Below are 20,294 nucleotides of genomic sequence, written 5' to 3'. Positions count from 1 at the left end.
GGGCAAAGAGAGAGGGAGACACAGAATCCAAAGCAGGCTTCAGGCTCTGAGCTGTCAGCATAGAGCCCGACACAGGGCTTGGGCCCACGAACTGTGAGATCATGACCTGAGCCGAAAGTCAAGATGCTTAACTGACTGAGCCACCCAGGTGGCCCCAGAATGGTGTATTCTGAGCTTGATGAGAGTTACTATACTTCTGGCTCTGAGGTACTGAGCAGGTCAGCAGTCCTCGAAGTTGGTAGCACAGTACAAAGGGTATTCCTCTACTACAAGATTTTCCAGTTACTTTCTTGCTACTAGATTAGAGGTGATAGTCAGAGGTATATATGCACACCTAGAAGACTTAAAGAGGGCTCTACCAAAACAGGATAAAATTAAAGCCCTCAGTGTGAGACTATGAGTTTGAAGACACTAGAGAGAATTGTCTATAAGCAGTTAGCTTGACATCTGAGGCTGAAGGCTGTCCACCGCCAAGAGTATAGTGGGCCATTTCAGTCACTGTAGCCATGACCAAAATGGAACCATGGCCTGAGATGAGAGAAAATTGTGGAAGAAGTTGTCAGGAAATCCACTGGGTCTCTTAAACTTGAATCTTGATCTGCCAAAGGTGACAACAAAAGGAGAATCTCCACATAGGGAGGAGACTGCCAAATCTTGTTACTAAGACTCTTGTTCTGACTTAAACTTTTCCTTGGGGAAACTTTCATAAATTATCACTGACACCACGAGGAAGACTGGGGGTTGGGAGCATTCCATTTTCTTTCTTTCTTTCTTTCTTTCTTTCTTTCTTTCTTTCTTTCTTTCTTTCTTTCTTTCTTTCTTTCTTAAGACATAGAGTGTGAGCAGGGAGAGGGGCAGGGGGGACACAGAGAGAGAATCCCAAGCAGGCTCCATGCTGAGCCTCAATCCCACAACTCCTAGGATCATGACCCAAGCTGAAGTCAAGTGCTAAACCGAGTGAACCACCCAGGCACTCCTTACCTGCTTCTTAAATAGCTCAGCAGAGCTCAAGCTGGAACAGACTAGCTGCTGTAATATGTGTTTGGCTTCCTCCCTACTGCCTGCCCATTCCTCATTTTCAACCCTCCACACAATTTCCTATCACTATTGTTTTCCCCTTCATACTGATTAAAAATAAAGTATTAGGAGTTTAAAAAACTCTATTTTCTTCTGCATTATTGAACAATGTATGATGTAAAAATGTCCAGTAAACTTGTACTGTGATTAGTATTATTTAGGGAAGGGCTTCATGAAGCACATTTGAAACATCTGAACTTTGAGGCCTAGATGGGTATGGTCACTTTCACCATGCTGCTCACCACTCCTTATACTGGGCTTGGTTACCTTTTCCTAGTCCTTGAAGGCTTTTCAATTTTCAATCGATGATTTAGATTAAACTTGGCTAAAATTCAGGGATAAGGTAGAGTGATGTATCAATCAACAGACTTACAAAACATGAGTACTTACCTTCCCTTTTGGGTATCCACAGAAGCCTGTCAGCCTGGCTCCTACTAGGCAGCTCTGTGGCACAGGCCATTTCCCTTATGTAAGTGGGGAGGGCCCTCAACATTTTCTAACTCCTCTAAGTTCAAACCCTGAAAAGGTAAATCCACCAGTGCCACCTTCTATCTGTTCTATGTTCCAAGTTTTTCCTGTATGAGGACCTTCTTCTTCTTTGAATGACTGATAATAAGAATGTCTTATTTAAGGAAACTCTGCACCCTACCCAAAGGTAGATATACCTACCAAAGAGGTATAACTTCACTCTATGGCCGTAAAAATAATCCTACCAAAGCACAGCAGGCATAACATCTGAACTCATGGTTTGTGCAAAATGTAAGGTGGTGGGGGGAGGGAGGAGGCTTCACTCTATTAATACACAGCTCAGAAGTGAGGTTGGTAGCTCCTGGACCTCACTTGGGCACAGGTGTCATAGATATTGTGTGGCACGGGGCACTGTGGCAGATTCACAGTTCTCAGAGGTCACCACAGATTAAGTTCATGCTTTATTTAAGCCTCATCTCATTCACCAGTGCAGCAGCATCAAGGTCCACTTAGAACACCCAGGTCTGGCTACCCAGGCAGGTGGATACATAAAGCTAATCATTATGATCTAAGAGGTCTCCTTCATTGCATGCACCCCTCTTCTAACTCACATCAAGCTTGAGGTGCAGCTGTTCAGAATTTCCAACTGCCTGCTGCTGCTGTTGGGAAAGACCCATAAGATCCAAGTTCTCACAATGAAAGATCTTACAGCATGGAATATAGGCGCCAGGACACCCAGAACTTCCTGGAATACAAGTAATCTTAAAATTAAGCTTTAAAAAATATGTCCCAATGTCTCCACCCCCAACTTACTGCCTAGAGGCTCACAACTATCCCAAATTCAGATAATCAGGGAGTAGTTTCCTGCAGTGCACTTTCTGGTTTCAAAGGCAGATTTTGTGGCCAACAGCTTTTATAAGGATTGTTTAGCCCTGTGATGGGTAGAAGGAAACTAGAACAGGATCTTCCTAAATCAAGAGGTCTTCAAACTCTAGGGATTAGTTTCCTATGGTATTAATAGTTATTTATAACCATTTCTGCTCCTCTATTTTTGGTGAAAACTAAATGAATACTTCCTGATGATTCCAGAAAATATTATATGCCCTTAAGCAAGTTAACTTCTTGTATCTGTATCTGTCTGTAAAATGGGGATTATAACAGTACCTAGTTCATAGTATTTTTATGAATAGTAAATGAATTACTATATGAAGTGCTAAGATCAATGCCTGGCATATAGTAAGCACTCCCTAATTATAACACCAATTTATTATTATTATTATTATTATTATTATTATTATTATTATATTTCCAATCCCTACCCCATCTGCCTAGAATACTAAAGATAGGAAGAAAGGTAAGGAAGGAAGGAGGGAGAAAAGGTAAAAGGAAGGAAGAAGCCCAGGGTTAGCCAGGATCAAGGAGGTAGACAGGTCTGGCAAATACGGGGGGCCATGCCTAGAAGGAATGCTTACCAGGAAAGATCCTAAACAATGATATAGATTAGAAAGACCATAGACCAAAACTGTCTCTGTGCTGGCAGAGAGAAGCAGCAGGAGACAAGCTGTATCAAACCACGAATGGAGTAAGGGTATAGGAACTGGACTGCCACATACAAACAGAGCCTCAGGCAATTTGGTTGAAAGCAAATTTCAGATTTCATTTCCTATATTCTGTTTTGAGTTATCATAAATTATAAATGGGGAATTTTTATTAATCAATTAAGTATTGTTGTGTTTATAATAAAAAACCCTTTCCTGCTTTGTTTGGTGCTAGTGAAATGTGAATAACAGCATCTTCCTATTTCCTAACACAGACAAATGATGGAATAATTAAGGGGAATGTAAGTGTAGTATTTTAATTCCAGAAAAAATAAATTATAATTTTATTATTTTCCTTTTTAGATAAAGCAACTGGATAACTTACTCAGCTTAAATAGTAACTGTTACACATTTTCAAATTTTTTGCTTTTCTCATCCCAGTACAAATTTCTGGTTATAACTCTTACCTTAAAATCTTCAGAAGTTTTGCTCACTTAACAAGCTTGCCAACAGCAGATTACCCATGCATCATCCAGTCTATCAGCCTCTAAAACAGGAAGGTGAATCTGAAGAATTTCATGATAAAACCAAAAGCTACTAGAGAATATCATGCCTTCTCTGGTTTTGATGTAATGATTCTGAAAGACCCCACCATGAAATGCTTTTTATCTTAAAGATTACTTGGTACATGCCATTTATTAGATGAGTGATCTTAGAAAAATCTTTTCGCTCTCTGGACCTTAATTTCCATTTCCGTAAAATGTGGTGGGTTGTGTCAGATGATCTTCAACCTCCTCTCGGCTCTAAATTTCTGATCCTGCAACTACTACAATTTTATTTCTTCGATGTCTCATGGATTAATCAGGAAGAAACTTGGCAGAAAAACATTTTACCTGTATTATTTCATCAGTTTTGCCAGCTCACCCACCCTGTTTCTACTTTTTCAGCTAAGAACCTTTTCCTTGCTTTTGATCTTTCCCTCTTATGCACTTTATGAACAAATTATAATGTTAATCATAAACACTTGTGGAGTGCTTTCCAAGTTTTACCAACCCCTTCTGCATATACTCTTACTTGATTATCACAATAGCTTGGGCTGATAGATATTATTTCCAATTTACCTGGCCCAGAAGAGTTCAATGGTTCAATGAATTAACTGTCCAGAGTAACACCAATAGCAAATTATGGGAACAAACCTTCTGATCCCAAAGTATGTACTCTTCACAACACTACAGTTTCTACTAGGGACAGATCCAGATTTTGTGGAACACGCAGCATACACAATTTTGGTGGACATTTTCAAGAAAAGGAATACAAAATTACAATAGAACACTAATATAATCCTGTGAACACATTATTAGGGCCCCTGTCAGGTCCTGGAAGGGGTCTATTCAAGTGAAGTGCCTTTAGGATTAATCTTTAGGGCTCGGTTTCATGGGTTTCCACGGTTATACAATTATTTAGTGCTTACTTTCTGCCAAACACTTAAGTAAATAGTATTTTTATTATAACAACCCTAGGAGGTAGGTACTATGCTTGGTTTACAAAGCAGACAATGAGGCTTAGAGAGTAAAATAATTTGCCTAAGGATATAGAGCTTATAAGTGCCAAGTATCAAAATTGAAACTGTGGAGATCTGGCTCCTGGGTTGATAATATAAACCCATCCCACCCTATATAAGTCTTCTTTTCGGGTTTCCTAGAATCATCTTAATCTACTGCTTCCCACTCCATTCTATAGTTCGGGCCCTGATAAGCTCATGTCCAAACCAGTCCCATGCTGTCTTCTTAACTCAATTCTCCTACCATGAATGCTGCTACCACCCTAACAATCCTAAAGCACTACTGTTCTAAGTCCTAGACACCCCCATGGCCTAAAGTGCCTTCCTTCTCAGCATTTATCAAAGGTGAGAAGCAATTAATTACTGCTCACATGCAGTACTTGGCCATAGATTCCATACCATCTTCTAAGGTGTTGAACTATTACTGAAAACTTTTCGTTGTGTGAAACAAAAGCAGAGTGGGTAAGGGGAAAGCACAATCACCTCTCAGAACCGGACCCTTCAATCCCCACTCTTCTATCTCAGTTCTTCACTTGTAAAACAAAACCTTAGAGCCAATCTCACAGGGTTTTTGTGAGAATCAAGGGCGGGAGGAGGAAGGAAGGACTCGGTTGGGGGAAAGAGCAAATGGTCATCAAATGCTGGCTGATTTCTTCTGCCTGAATGGGAGATGTCCCCTAAAATTTGTAAACTCTCTGAAGGCAGGGGCCTTCATACATTTTTGGTATTTCCTGAAGGCCAACTTCAGAGACACCTCACAATTATTCAATCTGATCACTTAAACAGAACCACTTCCCCTGTCAGGACTTGCTCAAGAAACTACAATGGCTCTTAGGACAAAATCTGGCTCTGGAGTCTGACTGTAGGTGTTGGCCACTTACTCTGTGACCTCTGGAAGGTTACTTAACCTCTCTTAAGCCTTAGGTCCCTTATTTGTAAAATGTTAATAATAGTTACCGACCTCATAAGATTATGAGGATAATTCAGGTGAACTGCTAAGTATATAATCGGTCCCTCAAAACTGCTAGCTCTGATTATGTCCTGTCCCGAACATTTGGTGTCCATAGAAATTTGGCTTTTGCATTCCCTTGTCTCCCCGTTTCTGGCATACACACCTTCCCCCTAGAGACGGGGGTCTCCACCCTCTGAGCCGCTCTTCCTTCCCGGTTCCTGTGTTTAACCACCACCATCCACCAAATACCACAGGGCAGGCTCTGTATTAAGAAAGTTCCATAAATTCGTCAAAACCACCAAAAGCGCCTATGAGGTCGGATCTACTACTGTTGCCATTTTAGAGAACAGGAAACAGGCCCTGAGGGTTTGGGTGACTTCCCCGAGTTCACCCAACTCTGCGGAGGCCACAGCCCGCGCGCGCACCGCCCGCCCCTCGGCCTCTTCCCGGGCCCGAGGTGCACCCGCATCCATTCACACCCCGCCCAGCCCCTCCTCTTCCAGCAGCTTCCCGGCTCCCCCGCGCGCGCGCCCGTCGCCCCCCACACCTGAGTCAGGCCCCCGGGGGTACGCCCCATCCGTCCTTCGCGGCTTTTCCCTTTTCTCTGCCAGAGACTGAGGGGTAGGCCGGCGCCGGCGTCCCGCACGCGTGTAAGTCACCGCGAGCTCCTTGGACTGAGGACCTGAGGGGCGAGCTCCGCAGAGGAGCGCTGCGGCTCCATCCGTGCCGCGTAGCGGGGGTGCAAATCGCGGGTCGTGCTGAGCCGCTGGTCACGTGGCGGGGAGGGGGCGCCGGCGCGCGCGGGCGGGCGGGCGCGCGCGCCTGCGAGCGTGTGGAGGCGCGAGTCGCGGTTCGGGCGTATGTATAGGGGGGAGGGGGCGGCGGCCGGGAGGGCCGACTCCGCCCCCTGTGCGCATGCTCCGGTCCCGGCGGGTTATAAGGCAGCCCCGCCACGGGCCCGGCCCCACAAAGTGCTGGCGAGCTGCGACGTGACCAACCGGCCGCGTGGGTTCCCGAACGAGCGAACGAGGCAGCTGGTGAAGGACGCGACCTGGACCCTGGGCCCTGCGGAACTCCAGCCGCGTCACGCACACGCTCGGCGCCGCGAGCCGCGCATAACGGTTAGTTGAGTAACGGCCGGCGGCGGCGCTCGGCGCGGACCCCGCGGTGCCCCTACTGCCCTCGCGGGTGGGAGGGAGCCTCGGGAGCCAGGGGGTGGGGGGCATGTAGACTTGAGTCTCGGGGGAGGGAGGCGGCCCGGCAGGGGCATCGTGGCCGCGGGCCGCCGCGTGGCCCCGGAGCGCGGCGTTGGTGAAGGAGACCTTGAGGCGGTGGGGACAGCGCCTCGCCCCGCTGAGCTGCGGCCCCCGTGGTCAGGTGCCGGCTACCGGCCTGGCCGAGGAGTTGGGTCTTGGTGCCGGTGACCTTGGGAAAGTCGCTTTTCCCCAGCCTTCAGGAGTCTTCTCAAGAGATGCTTTTGATTTGGAAAAGGGACGACGTGGGGCTGATTCACGTGGTGCCTCCCGGCTCTCCTGGCCGCGTTCTGATCCGAGGGAAGGGACTCGGGGCGGGAGTTATTTTGGACTCGTGGCATGCCCGCCCCAACCTTCTGGGCCAGCCAATCCTTGCCCCACCTGGTGACTTGCGAGGGTGGTTGGGGGAGCCGCAGTCCCTGCAGCTAAGGCGTGACTGCAGGGTTCGCGTGGACTTTGCGGAGGGAACAGTGCAGCTGGCCGGCCCCGGGACTGGTGCTGACGGAGGCTCTTTGTCATTCAACCTGTGGCTGCGGAACGTCAGCTGTAGCGCCCTCGCGCTCCTGGGCTTGAAGGTGGCCCTGTTGAGAGCAGTCTGAAGGATAGCGTTACACTTGGTCAGATGCACTCGGTTTGTTCCAAGTACATCCTTTTTTCCCCACGTGCATTTTAACATTTCATTTCCTTGCCATGACTTATTTGGTGTGACACGCAGTTGCCAAAACTACTTTGAAATGATTTTCAACCAAGAAACAAACGGATTTCTACTTGACTGGAGTTTCCATCGTTTGCTTACAACCTAGGCGTCTACTGATAACAGTAGAATGTTTACAGAGCTTACCATAGCTAGTTTTTTTTTTTCAAAAGTTATTCCGGTTTCGAAATAAAATGTGTACACGTCAGTGCCCTAATGAAACAAATGTGGATTTAGTAACTACTGGAATGTCGTGATAGGGTGAACTCTGAATTGTGTGAGAGTTTGGAAGAGTATGACCAGGAATTAGGCATTAATAAACAACTTCAATGTCAGTTACCAGACCTATGAGTGAATTAAACTATGAATCTTCAGCTTTTTAGTTTGGCATTAAATTGTGCCCATAAATCCAAGTCTTATGCCCTGAAGTACAACTTTGCCTTCAAACTGCCATGGAAAATATCAGGAATTCAAGACATCTAGCGTTTAATATAAGTAATGGGTAAGTATTATTTAAAAGTTTAACATACTTGAGTAATTCAGGGTTTAGATAAATGCTGTTCTTTAATCATACCACAGTGACTCTTGTTAAATATTTAAGTTAATGGTGTGGAGAGCGTTTTGTGAGATTTTTATAGCCGAGTAGGTTTAAAGGTAACATAACAGGCTATAACATCCCTAAGCAGATAAAAAAAAAAGGGGTAAAAGGTCATAGGATGAAACCAGTTGATAATGTTTCAATAGTTTACATGTGTTTTCATCTTTTAAATATTAATGCATATAATATTAGCCCTGGAAAAGATCTTAATCACTACCTAGTGAGATTCTCTTATTTTACACATCAGGAAACTGAGGTTGGAGAAGTTAAGTGACTTAACATTCTAGGTCTGAAAACTTGTTAATACTTGGGTGGGAATTAATGTGTCTTTTGACTCTCATTTAATCAGATTGGCACTCTTGAGCTTTCTGTAAAATTGTTAATGTGGTTATAAATTATACTGAAATTATTTTGAGTAATTTTTCCCAATTTATGTTCTTCATTCCCATTGTGTTTTCAGTCTACTTTATAGTACATTCCTTTGTAGGATTTAGGTCCTGTAAATGCCTACATGGCCAGTCTTTTTTTATTGCAGATGAAGACTTGGAAGATGGAACTTAGTTATAAGAAAAATAAACCAGAAAGTTATAAATATTTATGTATTCAGCAATTTGGTACTAGCTACTAGGCACTAGGAAAGACTTAGGATTCAGCAGTGAACAAGTTCCAGCCCTATCCCTTCTGGAGTTTGTAGTTTAACTAAAGGGCAGATAGATAGGTAAAGGTGGATTACCACAAGTATTGAGTGTCCTGGTAGAGGAAGTGCAGTTCCCAAAGAACCAAATAGTGTATTCTGGAGATACGAGAAGACACCCAACTTAGTATAGAAGCGATCTGGGTAGGCCTCTCTGAAGAAATGGTACTTAGCTTTTTAGACTTGAAGGTTAGGAGCTAACTGAGCCAGGAAGTGATGGTGGAAAGAGCATTCCAGACGTGAATACTGAAACTGCAGTCAGAGTACAGGGTACATTGGAAAAACTGCAAGAATTTAATCAAAGCTAAAGCATAGAGGGAGAAGGGAGATTAAGGAGAGATGAAAGTTGGAGAGGTAGATAATCTCAGATAATGGCCTTATAAGTTATTTTAAGGAATTTGGGAAGGGACTACGTCAAAAATTTAAGGAAGCACTCTTGCCTTGAAGGCAGTCTAAAGCAGTTTAAGGGTTTTAAGTGGGACTGGGAATGACCTGATCACATTTTTTGTTTTAGGAGCATCATTCTGTATACAAGCATCATTCTGTATACAATGTGGGGAATAGGCTGATGGGGAGGCTGTTGGAATGTGTGAGACCACAGTGATAGGCAGTAGTGGGAGGATGGAAGAGAGAGGGAACACACAGGATTCTGTGGCAGACCAGATGGGAGAGACTGGGACATCCAGAAGAGTTAACAATATCTCATAGGTTTCTAGCTTGACCAAATATGATTTTACAGATTTATTAGATGGTATTTATCTCCCTTTAATCAATGGGGACATTTAAGACATGTGACTAGCCCAGGGCTGCTCAGGTTTGAGTGTTGGAAACAAAACAAATCCATTCCTGTCTTTTTAGTTCCGTTGGGGTTATTGATAGTGATTTTTTTTCTTAATCCCTTTTAAATTTTTTTTTTTTTTTTAGTATTTTTTAAAATTTATTTTTGAGAGAGAGACAGTGCGAGCCAGGGAGGGGCAGAGAGAGAGAGGGAGACACACAATCCGAAACAGGCTCCAGGCTCCAAGCCGTCAGCACAGAGCCCGATGCGAGGCTCGAACTCACAAACCGCGAGATCATGACCTGAGCCGAAGTCGGACGCCCAACCATCTGAGCCACCCAGGCGCCCCACTTACTTATTCCCTTCTAAACAATTTATTATTGAAAATTTCATACACAATTGAGAGCCAGTACTGTTTCATCTATACCCTTTCCCGCTCCCCTACAGCTGCTACTGGGTTACTGTGAAGCAAATCCTAGATATGCAATTATTTCATTTGTAAATATTTCAGTATGTCTCTAAAAGACATGACTCCAAAATATCATAACCACATACCATTATCTTACCTGTAAAAATGAACATCATCAAATAAGCAGAAAATTCAAATTTTCCTAAGTTTTTTTTTTTTCCCCCCTTTTTAAATTTTTTTTTTTCAACGTTTATTTATTTTTGGGACAGAGAGAGACAGAGCATGAACGGGGGAGGGGCAGAGAGAGAGGGAGACACAGAATCGGAAACAGGCTCCAGGCTCTGAGCCATCAGCCCAGAGCCTGACACGGGGCTCGAACTCCCAGACCGCGAGATCGTGACCTGGCTGAAGTCGGACGCTTGACCGACTGCGCCACCCAGGCGCCCCATTTTTTCCCCTTTTTTAAAGTAAGCTCTATACCCAACATGGGGCTTGAACTCATAACCTCGAGATCAAGAGTCCCATGCTCTATGGACTGAGCCAGCCAGGTGTCCCCCTAAATTGTTTGAAATAACTAGGTTGCTTGGTTTGGGATCCAAACACAATCACACATTACATTTGGTTGGTATGTATTTTAACCTGCAGTTCCCCCCCCCCCCCCCCCCCCGCCTTCTCATTTTCCTCGTAATTTATTTGCTGAAGGAACCAGGTTATTTTTCTTAAAGTTTCCCTCATTCTGCATTTAGTTGAATCTGTCCCTCTGGAATAGTTTTAATATGTTCTAGTTCAACATGTCTCTTGATTCCCTGTATTTCCTGTAAATTGGTGGCTAGATTTAAGATTTGAGCATACTTAGATCTGTTTAGGTTTGATTTCTGAGGGTAGGGACAGTGTGGGGGAGAGGGCAAATATAATCCGTAGATGATGATGTATATTTCCATCAGGAGGCCTATGTTTGGTTGCTACTGACTCTGCTATATTAATGCCATGGTTCCATTTTTTCATTAGTGGTTTGCAAATGCCCTCTAATTCTAACATTCCTTCTCAGTTGATCAACTGGAATACCTCTATAAAGAGAAGTAGGGCTTTTCCCCCCACCCCCAGTTTTCGTGGGATATAATTGACATACATCATTGTATAAGTTTAAGGTGTACAGTATGATGGCTTGAGTAACATATATTGTGAAGTGATTACCACAGTAAGTTCAGTTAGCATCCATCAGCTCATTAGATACAATAAAAAGAAAGCAAAAAAAATTTTTTTTTGTCCCAAATAGAGTTCAGGATTTAGTCTCTTAACATTCATATGTATCATATTAGTGTTAATTATAGTTGCCATGTTGTACCTCCTATCCCTTATTCTTATAATTGGAAGTTTGTACCTTTTGACCACCTTCCCCAAGTGGTTTTTGAATGTAAGGGTAAGTTAAAGTTTGTGTTTTAATACAATATCCTATGTGATTGAGACACTGTCTTTTTGGAGAGGTGTATTTAAGTGTATCAAGGTTCATTTTCTTTAAAAGCCAGTATTTTGTTAAAATGTTTTTAGCACCTGATGTTAATATTTCAAATGGTTTTTACTATTTGGGATATTTAGAATTTCTGTTCTTAAATTGATAGGGTTTCTTTTGGTCTTCTCTGCTATTTCTTTGAAGAACTTATCTGTTCCCATAGCTTTTGGGGAGTTTCTGGTAGAATCACTACCAAATCTAAATTTCTAGCTGTAACCACATTATAGATTTTAAATTCCTTGAGGATAGAGATTGATTACTCTTATCAATGATCTGCTTTTCTAATTCTTGGGAATTTCAAAATTAAAATGTTGCTTAAAGTTCATTATCTCTGCCTGTTCCCAACTTCCCTTCATTCCTCACACCCCCCACCCCCAACCTACTCTTTTCTTCTGATTACCATTCTTTCAGGTAGTCAGGGTTAAAAACCTCTGAGTCATCTTAATACTTCTCTAGTAGGTCCCCTGCCCTACCAAGTGCAATTAAGTGCCAAACCTTTCCTTTGTTGTATCCATTTGCTTCCCCCACTCTACTTTTCATTTTTATTACTACTCCCTAGTTTAGGCTGCTGCCATGATTTGTGGCGTGGCCTTATACCTTCTCTCATTGCCATCCCCCTTCTCTAATCCGCTCTATAGTGTGCTGCCAGTTCTGATCATGTCATCTCTCTAATTAAAACCTTCTCATAGCTTTCTAGTGCCTACCAAATTTAGTATTTGCCTGTATAGATTTAACTCTTCTACAATATATAACTCCAAATTATCCTTCTAAGTTGTATGCTATTCTTCCTTTAACTTGCACTGACAAACTGAAATTTTTCTCCATGCTTTTTCCCCCTGTAATTTTGTTTTCTCTTTTCCTGGTCATGGGATCCATTTTATAATGGATCTTTATGCCAAGACTAGTATAGGTGACATATTTGAACCCTTGTGTTCTATAAAGAAGTGATGAAACAGCAATAACAATCTTAAGGAAATGGTGATTTCTCTTCTGAGGTCACAGCACACACAATGACAGCATGAGTTCACATCTACCAACAGCGAGACTGGCTGCAAAAGGGCTGAGCAGTTTAGGAGTACCACTGACCATTTATGCAGAAGTAGTGGGATCCAGCTGTGTTGTTTGTCCACACTACTCTGTTGCTAATCACATCTCATAATGTTGTTGAATCTAATCTGATTTGATTACAATGACTTAGTCCTCCTGTGAAGGAGAAATTCCTCAAAACATACAAGCATTGTAAGCTGCATATTTGATCATTGGTTGAAAAGTATTTTTTCTTGGGGCTCCTAAGTGGGTCAGTTGGTTAGACATCCAATTCTTGATTTCAGTTCAGGTCATGATCTCACAGGTTGTGCGATTGAGCCCTGTGTTGGGCTCTATGCTGACAGCGCAGAACCTGCTTGGGATTCTCTCTTTCTCTGCCCCTCCCCTGTGCTCTTTCTCTGAATAAACACTTAAAAAGAAAAGAAAAGGGCATCTGGGTGGTTCAGTTGGTTAAGCGTCTGACTTTGACTCAGGTCCTGATCTCGCAGTTAATAAGTTCAAGCCCTACATCGGGCTCTATGCTAACAGTGAGGACCCTGGAACCTGCTTTGGATTCTGTGTCTCCCTCTCTCTGCCCCTCCCTCTCTCTCAAAAATAAAAGACAAAAAAATTTTTTTAAAGAAAAGAAAAATACCTTTTTCTCTTTAATTTTCTCTTCCTATGTAAATCACCAAAGACTATTGAGTAAATGAAAGTCTGATAATACTGCTCTAGTGTGTTACTGTTTTGGATAGTAATGGAACTTCTTTTTTATTAAATTTTTAAATTCCAATATAGTTAATATACAGTGCTATGTTAGTTTCAGGCGTACAAAATGGTGATTCAACAATTCTATACGTTACTCAGTGCTCATCATGATAAGCATACTTGTAACAGGGCTTTTTAAGTTGCCTCGAATAGTTTTGAGACTCAAAACTGTTACTGTATTGACTTTCTCTTCTGTTCCCGTATCAAGGGTTTGTACCCTAGAATCTGCAGATTGGTCCTCCCTGATGGATGGAATTCAGAGAGTCTGTGAACTTGGCTAAAGAAAAAAATTACACCTTTTCATTAACTTCTAAGTAAAATTTAGATTTATTTCAACTATGAGTGTAGGCAACTATAGCTACAACTAAGCTATAGTAGTTTTAGTAGTACCTGGTGACTGTCACCAATAGAAATCACATATTTTCATATCATAATGTGATTGTAGCCATCTTAAAGTTATTTAAACTTGTCATTACTTCAAAATTACTGTGGTTCTTAGACCTACTAGATTTTATCTAATTTGTTAATTTTGAAAGGACATATCAATTAAAAAGTATATATCAATTAAAAATATTTTGACAATTATACATTTGACAATTATACGTTTGTATTTTATGCATTTAAAAACCTCACTCTAACAAGAATAATGACAGTTTTTACCAAACTGTCAAAGGAATCTGTCAAAGGCACCAAAGAGCCTAAGGACTCCTGTTTATATTCTTGTATGTGTATTCTGATAGAAGACTAGTTAGCCAGAACCTGTGATGGAATATACAATACAAATCATGATGTCACAGGTTTATGTAAATTATTTGGCCATTGACTTCTGTGTACTAAATCATCATAAATTTTGACCTCATAAATGGTAGGGAACAAAATACTTGTGTTTGCTAAGGGCTAGTAAGATGATTTCCACAAATATGGGCAGAATAATTTTCCTTTGTATTGAGGAAGTATATGTTTATATAACTTAAAATTAATATATCCGAAATGTTTTTTTTTAATTTGTTTTTAAATTAAAAAAAAAAGTTTTTAAGTAAACTCTAGGCCCAATATGGGGCTTGAACTCATGACCCTGAGACCAAGAATCACACACTCCATGGACTGAGCCAGGCAGGTACACCCAAAATTCTGTTCTAAATGCCGTAGTTAGGGGCACCTGGGTGGCTCAGTTGGTTAAGTGTCCTGACTCTTGATCTAAGCTCAGGTCTTGTTATCAGCCTGCAATGGGCTCTGCATTGGGCTTGGAGCTTACTTAAAAAATACACCATAATGTAAATGGAACAGGGGGTGTCTTCATTGACTTGGAGTTTTCTTGCCCTCTTTTGGATATATCAGCAAAGGTGCTTCAAATTGCTTCAGATCTTAACTTCACAAGCTCGCTCTATTAGATGTAGGGTTTTTTATTTTGCTCAACTAAGTGAACCCCTAAAGAGGTCAGTGGAAGTCAGGTTTGAAATACCTGCTCTGTAGATTAGAAATACACGTCCTTACTTCAGTCTGTTGTGATTGTGTAATGATGTTGTATGTATTTACTCTGTTACTTGGAAAACTACCTGATGGGGTTAGTAGAGGGAAAAAGAATGGTTTAACAATTACTGTGGTTTCTAGGAAAATAAAACATTAATTTGAAAGTTGTATATTTTTAGTAAAGGAACTTAATAATTATCTTTTTTTAATTTATTTTGAGAAAGAGAGAGAGAGCGAGAGCACAGACGGGGGAGGGGCATAGAGAGAGGGAGAGAAATTCCCAAGCAGGCTCTGCACTCTCAGCACAGATCTTGACACTGGGCTTGATCTCACTAACTGTGAGATCACAACCTGAGCCAAAATCAGGAGTCAGACGCCCAATCTGACTGAGCCACTGAGGTGCCCCGGAACTGATAATTATCTTAAAGACAATATAATCTAAGATTTATAATGTCAGCAATTAAAAAGACTATTTCAGTTTAATTGTAGTCTGCTGATTGTTTCCTACATCTTTACTGTCTATGAATATCTTCTAAAAAAGCTTTGCAAATGCACATTTGAGAATGGTGGGTAATGATTTAATTCCAAACAAACAATACTCAAATTTAATACTCTTGTGTGGTTTGTTATTGATGAAACAAACAAAACAACTTAGTTTTTTGAGATAACGAGGGTCAAAGTTTGAACTTAATGAAGTTCAAACTCATTCAGGGCATATTTATTAAATAGTGACTATGTGTACAAGAAATTACTAGAAAGGGATGAAAGAATATATAGTTTAAAGTGTGCTTTGAGGAGTACCTCAAACTGTGGCTCAGTCAGTTGAGCATCCGACTCTTCATTTCAGCCCACGTCATGATCTCACAGTTTCGTGAGTTCAGGCCCCCTCTGGAATCCGTGCTGTTGGCTCAGAAACTGCTTGGGATCCTCTCTCTCCCTCTCTCTCTGCCCCTCCTCCACTCATGCTCTCTCAAAAATAAATGGATAAACTTTAAAAAAATAAAATGTGGTTTGAGAACATTCAGAATGAAAATAAAGCTTTGAAATGAAATGTTAGTATGTTACTCTGTTGTTTCTAGTCCTCGAAACTTAAGATATTTTTATGTGAAAATAAGTATAGTGTTAATTATTTCTGCCAGTGAATAGTTCAGATCTGCTTTTTGCAAGAAAAGGAAAAGGTTTCTTTGTTTATCTTTTAATGAATTGTAATCCACTTATACTCCCCATTAGGCTTCAGAATACTGGGAGTGAAATAGATTCTAGCAGAAATATCACCTATTGTGTTCAAATACTCATTTATATTCAAAGTAATATAAATGACACAACACCGACAACATATCTATTTGTAATTTTAGTCTAGCTAGTACATTTTTTTTCAAATTCTGAAACAAGGTAGGTCTTACACTAATAAATTGAAATGGCTCACTTAGATACTGATTGGGTGAATATATTTTTGGATTGCTGAAGAAAAACAACATATTCAGGTATTCCAGAGTATAATCTGGAATTCTGCCAAAGAGAACATGCTGTTGAAGGATATAGTCTCCAACTTCCCCTTCTTTGCTACTATTCACACTCTTTGTTTTATATAATGTGAAATGGGTCTGTATTTGGAAACTCTTGCCCAAGCAAGAAACAAATTAGCATGTGAAAGGGAACAGGACTTGGCCTCAGCATAGAATATAGCCAATTTTTCAGTCTGAGAAACAGGCAAAAATGAAGCATTAAAAAGGCCAAGATCTGCTGGTGTAGTAATAACTCAGAAAGTGAGACTGATTAGATCTTTTTGTTGTTGGTGTTATTAAGTTTATTTATTTATTTTGAAAGAGAGAGCATGGATAGGGGAGGGTTAGAGAGAGGGAAAGAGAATCCCAAGCAGGCCGTGCACTGGTCAGTGTGGAGCCCGACATGGGGCTTGAACCCACAAACTGTGAGATCATGACCTGGGCTGAAATCAAGAGTCAGACGCTTAACCAACTGAGCCCCTTAGCACCCCTGATCGGGTAAGTTCTATGTGCCAAGAGTTGTATTCAGTGATTTTTTTTCTTTATGTAAAAACAAACAAAAAACCTTTTCTGCCTCTTTGTAGAGGACACTAGGTCCAGAAAGCATAACATCACATTACTGAGGAGTTTTTCCTTGTTTCATATTTTTCTCTGCTTCTCAAAAACTGGGGAAATCAGAGTCTTTGAAGTTCACCTAATGCTAACTTTTGGGGGCAGGAGGAGGTTAAATTTTTAAAAGTGGGAAGAATAGCCTCTGTCCTTAATTCATGATCTAAAAGCACACACCTAAACTAATTAGGGAAATAATTACTTACAAAGAAAGAAAGAGACATATAGTTTAGTATCTTAGAGTTTTCAGAATGCTACCCAAGAAGCACTAAGATATCATGGAGGAAATTCACTTCATGTGACATGGTATATTCAGAAAAGCAGTAAGGATATTGGTGGGCTAGAGTAGATTTTTAGTATTAGATGAAATTAGAATTATGGAAATTGTCAGTGAACATTAATTTCATTTTTACAAGTTACTAAATGCTTTTATCACCTCAATATGTGAATATGGAACAAAATGGTACTATCTTTTTGCCTTTGTTTCTGATTTGGCCTTTAAGACTAAGGTGTCCTAAAACCATGGTGCCTCTTGATGGCCTGTTGTCCTTTTCTCCCTGGGGAGTCATACGGTTGATTTTCTTTCTTTTTTTTAATGTTTGTTTATTTTTGAGAGATTGCAAATGGGGGAGGGGCAGAGAGAGAGAGAGAGAGAGGGACAGAGGATCTGAAACAGGCTCTGCGCTGACAGGCTGACAGCAGCAAGCCTGATGTGAGGCTTGAACTCATGAACCGAACTGTGAGATCATGACCTGAGCTCAAGTTGGACGCTCATCCAACAGAGCCACCCAGGTGCCCCCAGCTCACATTCTCTTTCCTTCTTTGCTCTTCCACAACTGAGATTGCCTGAAGCATGATTTCATCATGAATTATAAATACATACTTTCAGAGTCCCTCACTTTTCCTTCCTCTACTTCCAACTCTTACACAGTAGCATTACCAGAATATCTCTTCCTTTTCCCTTTCCTTCTTTCCTCTCTGGTTTATGAGACAGAAAAGCCTCAATCTTTGTTAATAAGTGTGAGAAGTGCTAATGATATAACAGTATCAAGGAAAAGGGAAACTTGTAAGTATACATTTTAATCATGACTGATAAAGAATTGGTTCTACTAACTTCTCTTAAAGCTTTGAAATATCCATAGAAGTTATTACTAATTTCTGGACACCTTATCTGCTTCCTTATCCCCACAAGTGAGTCCCAGTATTAAAGAGAACTAAACTAACTTGATCTCATGGGTTTTGTCTTACGTTAATTATACTGTTGTTTTCTAATCTGTATTACAGACCTACATAACTTCAGCTTCTCTGAATGTGACTTTCTCTATGATATGACTTTGAGGGGTAGCCTAGGTGGCTAACCACAGCGAAGTGGGAAAGTTCTCTAAAGTTAGGGATTTGCAGTGAAAAGTAAAAATGAGTTTGCCACTTTGTTTGACTAGGTGTCCCCAACTTTTGTTCAGGAACCTTAATGCTGAGCCCTAAGTAACCACCCCAGGCCTGTTATATTGAAGAGTTACCTATTTTTAATTCATCTGATGTTAAACAATCCATGAACTTTAAATACAGAAAAAAATGAAGATGTTGGTTATTGTCTTAAAATAAACCTTACCATAAAGTAGAAGAAATAATACCATTGATCTGGATACATATTCAGAGATGTTTCTGATATTGAATGGAAAAAGCATATAAAGCAGCATAAAACACAATCCCATGTTTATATCACATATATGCTTATGCATGCTATCCTAGAAAGAAATTAAAGAAAATTCTCATCAAAATGTAGAATAACTGATACAAGGATGATAGAATGGCAGAGATATTTTATTTTCAATTTATATATGTATATCCTAGGGGCGCCAGGGTGGCTCATTTGGTTAAGCGTCCCACTTCAGCTCAGGTCATGATCTCACGGCTCTTGAGTTCAAGCCCCACATCAGGCTCTGTGCTAACAACCCAGAGCCTGGAGCCTGCTTCGGGTTCTGTGTCTTCCTCTCTCTCTGCCCCTCCCCCACTCATGCTCTGTCTCTGAAAAATAAACATTAAAAACTGTACGTGTGTATATCCTCTAATTTTTCTATAATGAATATGTATAACTTGTCATCTTTTAAAACTTTGCTACTTTGTGTTTTTTATTATAAAGTAATATATGTTCATTGGAACAAGTCAAACAACACAGTTATCATAGGAGGATTATTATCTACTCCTCACAACCTCCAACCAGTATAAAGTTTCAGATGCATTTATTAGAACATATTTGTTGAATTCACTTAATTTACCTTTTTCCCCCCTTTCTTCCCTGTAATCTAAACTCCATGAGGCAGGGACCATGTCTGTTTAGTTTACAGCTTTTGCTGAAAGCACTCAAATTTTATTAAATGAATGGCAATAAAGTTTGATGTATATCCTGATACAATTTTAAAATGATTATACAGTTCTATTATGTGTAGCTTTAAAAATCTGAATTGCAGGGGCACCTGCATGGCTCAGTTGGTTGAGCATATGACTCTTGATTTTGGCTCAGGTCATGATCTCACAGTTGATGGAATTGAGCCTGGCTTCAGGCTCTGCGCTGACAGTGTGGAGCCTGCTTGAGATTCTCTCTCTCTTCCTCTCTCTCTGTTCCTCCCCTACGCACTCTTTCTCTCTCTCCCCCTCTTTCACAATAAGTAAACTTAAAAATTTTTTTAAAAATCTGAGTTACAAAAACATTCATGAAATTTAGGACATTGATAGCTGATCGTCTTTGGGTCTCATGACTGTAAAATCCTGCCTTTGTATGAACATCCTGCCTTTATTATTAACAAGGTATGCCCCTTTCTTTATTGCACTAATGAAAACTAACACTTGTTTTTGGGATCATAGTGTTCATAAAGAAATTACACCACAGTTTGTGTTTGGGTAGTAGAAAGGAAAGGTGAAATGGCCAAGAAATGCAGTGTGTCACTTAGGAAGTTGTTATATAGAAGAATAAAAGAATATGCTACTATAAGACTTAATTTTTTTAAGTTTTTTTTTTTAAGTTTATTCATTTTTGAGAGAGAGAGCGTGTGAGTAGGGGTGGGCGAGAGAGAGAGAGGGAGACAGAGAGGGAGAGAGAGAGAATCCCAGACAAGCTCCTCACTGTCAGCGCAGAGCTGGAAGCAGGGCTTGAACTCAAACTGTGAGATCATGACTAGAGCCGAAATAAACAGTTGGATGCTTAACCAGCTGAGCCACCCAGGAGCCCCTATTTTAATTCTAGTTGTTAACATACAGTGTTATATGAGTTTTAAGTGTGCAGTATAGAAATTCCAACACTTTCATACATCACTCTATGCTCATCACCACAAGTGCATTCCTCGGTCCCCATCACCTATTTAACCCATTCTCCCACCCATCTCCCCT

General features: G+C 40.9%; 1 protein-coding gene and 1 long non-coding RNA gene across 2 annotated transcripts in view; one reads left to right on the top strand and one right to left on the bottom strand.

The window, feature by feature from the left end:
- Positions 1-6,260, bottom strand: part of LOC122480953 — a 46,134-nt gene extending 39,874 nt beyond the window's left edge. Inside the window, exons 1-3 of the long non-coding RNA XR_006296711.1 lie at positions 6,144-6,260; positions 5,760-5,858; positions 3,551-3,630 (exon numbers count right to left, since the gene is read on the bottom strand). This is a non-coding gene — a long non-coding RNA (uncharacterized LOC122480953). The remainder of the gene's footprint in view (positions 1-3,550; positions 3,631-5,759; positions 5,859-6,143) is intronic.
- A 131-nt stretch (positions 6,261-6,391) lies between these two features.
- LOC122480952 (monocarboxylate transporter 1) overlaps positions 6,392-20,294 on the top strand; it is a 46,108-nt gene continuing 32,205 nt past the window's right edge. Inside the window, exon 1 of the mRNA XM_043575872.1 lies at positions 6,392-6,717. The gene's annotated coding sequence lies outside the window, so the exon portion shown is untranslated. The remainder of the gene's footprint in view (positions 6,718-20,294) is intronic.

Source organism: Prionailurus bengalensis, chromosome C1, assembly GCF_016509475.1.
Source record: "Prionailurus bengalensis isolate Pbe53 chromosome C1, Fcat_Pben_1.1_paternal_pri, whole genome shotgun sequence".
Classification (NCBI taxonomy): Eukaryota; Metazoa; Chordata; class Mammalia; order Carnivora; family Felidae; genus Prionailurus; species Prionailurus bengalensis.
Note: the sequence above shows the minus strand (reverse complement) of the source record. Positions and strands in the feature narration are given on the sequence as shown.